The sequence below is a fragment of the Dinoponera quadriceps genome, unplaced genomic scaffold (genome assembly GCF_001313825.1).
Source record: "Dinoponera quadriceps isolate SergipeBrazil2010 unplaced genomic scaffold, ASM131382v1 scaffold133, whole genome shotgun sequence".
NCBI lineage: Eukaryota > Metazoa > Arthropoda > Insecta > Hymenoptera > Formicidae > Dinoponera > Dinoponera quadriceps.
In genome coordinates, this window is record NW_014554236.1 from 1 (window position 1) to 3,965 (window position 3,965).

Below are 3,965 nucleotides of genomic sequence, written 5' to 3' on the forward strand. Positions count from 1 at the left end.
TAATGTACAAAATGAAAATGAGTGCCATCGTACATTTTCTTCTCATATATATTATTTAATACGTAATAAACAATATTATGTGATTAGTTAATTAATTACATCTACGCAGATTTATGATATATTTGATAATATTTATTATTTTTCAGATTGACGATAATATTGCGAATCACAGTAAGTCCCTTGAGATTATTAAATCGAAATTCTTGGAGCTTCTAAGTCAGATGTTACCATCGCAATCATTAAAAAGTCGCGGTCCAGTATGGTTGGGCAGATATGAACGGGACAACANACTATTCACTATTAACAATATTAATGTACAAAATGAAAATGAGTGCCATCGTACATTTTCTTCTCATATATATTATTTAATACGTAATAAACAATATTATGTGATTAGTTAATTAATTACATCTACGCAGATTTATGATATATTTGATAATATTTATTATTTTTCAGATTGACGATAATATTGCGAATCACAGTAAGTCCCTTGAGATTATTAAATCGAAATTCTTAGAGCTCTAAGTCACATGTTACCATCGCAATCATTAAAAAGTCGCGGTCCAGTATGGTTGGGCAGATATGAACGGGACAACACACCTGCAAAAATATATTCTCATATATATTATTATATATGAGAAGAAAATGTACGATTGAAAACCATTTTGAATCGCTATATGGACGAGTATCGCATCCTCCGGTATCAAAGTTATAATTTTTCGGAATGGTACTGGATGGAATAAACTGTCAGCATAAAATTGTGCTATTTTTGCAGGTGTGTTGCCCCGTTCATATCTGCCCAACCATACTTTTTAATGATTGCGATGTTAACATCTGACTTAGAAGCTCCAAGAATTTCGATTTAATAATCTCAAAAGACTTACTTGTACAATTATAGCAAAGTCGTTGGAATCAACAGTGATTTCACTGTGCAAACGGGACCAGAAACATACCATACAAAGGTTTCTAGAAGGAATTGGTGATCTTTATAATATAGGTTTTCAGCCACAGATTGCAAATTTATATCCACCAGTGCAATTTCCAGTTAGTCGCGGAACACCAATGAATATCTCCTCTTGTTAGGTGAGTATGTGTGTGTATTTAATTACATGCGTACAAAAACGATTTTCAATTATTTTCGGTCTACAAATGTTACAGATGGGATAATACCGACGATTACTATGTCTATCAGTACAGAGGACAACACATAATTTCCAGTAGACAAAGACCTGTCAGTATTACCACCGCTGACGAAGTGTTCGAATATTTCTCTGGTCATGTAATTGATGGAAAAAATTTGCTACCGGCGACAGATTATCTTTTTCTAATTTGCCACATGATTAGTTTGTTGAGTGGCATTGATTATCGCAACATACCGATTGTATTTGAAAATGTTAAATTTGTCCGCGCTACTAATGTATCGAAGAGAGATTATTTGAGTTTAGTTCTTATAATACAAGAAGGTAAATTGCTTTTGTATTTTGGTCGCAATAATTTCGAAGAAAATTAACCCGATAAAGTTATATGTAAAGAAAGGCGCGGTTTGTATCGTAATTCTTGCATGATATTTTTATAGGCAGTAATAACTCCGAGATTATAGAAGATGACAACGTAATCGTCAGTGGATTCGTAAGGGTACCTAACGACATTGCATGTGAAAAACTACCTGTTCAATTTTTATCCAACAGTGGTGAAGATAATGAGNGCACTAATGTATCGAAGAGAGATTATTTGAGTTTAGTTCTTATAATACAAGAAGGTAAATTGCTTTTGTATTTTGGTCGCGATAATTTCGAAGAAAATTAACCCGATAAAGTTATATGTAAAGAAAGGCGCGGTTTATATCGTAATTCTTGCATGATATTTTTATAGGCAGTAATAACTTCGAGATTATAGAAGATGACAACGTAATCGTCAGTGGATTCGCAAGGGTACCTAACGACATTGCGTATGAAAAACTACCTGTTCAATTTTTATCCAACAGTGGTGAAGATAATGAGTGCATGAACACAGCAGATATTTATAAGGAGCTACGACTCCGTGGTTATCAATATACTGGTTTATTTCGTTTGCTGAAAAGCGCTTCTATAACCGGTAAAGTACATAAGGGCACATAAGGTGGCCTATAAATTGGACAACATTCATGGACAATATGCTACAAATGAAAATCCTAACGTTTGATTCAAGAAGTATTTGCGTACCGACTGAAATTCGCAAATTGNTGATAAAGTAGGGCACATCAGATGGCCTATAAATTGGACAGCATTCATGGACAATATGCTACAAATGAAAATCTTAACGTTTGATTCAAGAAGTATGTGCGTACCGACTGAAATTCGCAAATTGATAATCGATCCTGAATATCACATGAAACAGTTGCACAATATTTCCGTTCAAGAAAAAAGTAAGTCTGCGTTAGCCTAAAAAATTTTCGTAAACAGTTGCAGATATATAAATGGACTTCATATCTCATTACAAATCTGTGAATTTTATTACAGATTTGCCTGTACGTGTCTATGATTGTTTAGACGCTATAGTATCCGGAGGAATAGAAATTTGTGGGGTCAAGGCTACAGTCATATCTCGTCGATTGACCAGAGTACAAACCGTTTATGAGGAATACGGTTTCATTCCATATCGAGATAACGCCATGATGTCTTTGAAAGAGGTGGTGAGAATGTCGGTGCATATAGCGCTTGAATGTTACGAAATGATAAATATTAGAGTGATTGAGTTCATCGAGGACAGCGACATGGTCCTGCTGGACGACCTCTTTACTCCGATTGTCCAAGAAGTTCTAAACAATTTGCCGCTCGTACGATCTAATCTCACATTGGTGGCGGCCGCCAATAGATATGACAGCTCCTCTTTGCCTCAGAATCTCGCAATCATACAGCTTGATAAATTAGCAAAAGATGACAGATGTATAATGGCCATTGCTGTCGGAATTCTAAAGAAAAGTACAAGCGTAATGACCAATAAATTATTGTCCAGCATAATAACTGGTGGCTTTCAGTTGACACGAGAAGATCAGTGTGGCTCTTTAGATCAGAACTTACTGCAACGCTACGGTCTGGAAATCATTATGGAGAAGCGCACTGAACGAGAAGCATTGATATTATTGAGAAAAGCGCAAAAATCTATAAAAATGCGAAAAATCGTACACGTAAACAANTCAAAAATCTATAAAAATGCGAAAAATCATACACGTAAACAATCATGAGTTCTCGTGGATCGATGAGTTAAAATCTGCCATGGACATGGACGATGAATCAAGCAGGAACAAAAGAGTAATAGTCGTCGCAGAAGGTGATTTCGAGTGTGGTGTATTAGGACTTGTCAATTGTTTACGAAAGGAGCCGGGTGGTGAAATTGTTGGATGTATATTTATTCAAGATAAGGACGCACCCGAGTTTTCCTTGCAGGAACCTTTCTATATGAATCAATTGCGATTAGATTTACCCATTAATGTCTTAGGTCCCGGAAGAATTTGGGGCTCTTATCGACACTTGGCGTTATCACTACCAGAACCGAGGCCTGTGCAGTGCGGTTACGTCGTTCAAGAGGTACGTTAATATTTTCATTTGAAACAAAAAATGTGTATAAATATTTACCTAATTCCTTGTCAAGTGTATGCATCGTCAATTTTTGAAAATACTTCTTTTTATATTGAATTATGTGGCATGCGAATTTTCATATCAATAAGAATGAGCTGAAATTAATTTCCATGATATTCTAAGCGATCTGAGTTTGATTAATATATCATTGAATCATTGCTTCGTATTTATTGAAAATGCGTAAAAATTAATTTCTATCAGATTCGAAATGATTTGAGTACATTTCGTTGGGTCGAAGGACGTGCATCTCCGAAAATCAAGCCTGAAAATCTTATACATATAGTTTATGCAGCAGTGAATTACAGAGATGTGATGATAGCTACCGGAAAACTTGCTTTGGATTCCTCT

At 35.3% G+C, this 3,965-nt stretch overlaps 1 pseudogene; it reads left to right on the forward strand.

Moving 5' to 3' along the window:
- Window positions 1-146: 146 nt before the first annotated feature.
- LOC106747631 lies at window positions 147-3,950 on the forward strand (annotated as a pseudogene).
- The last annotated feature ends 15 nt before the right edge of the window (window positions 3,951-3,965 follow it).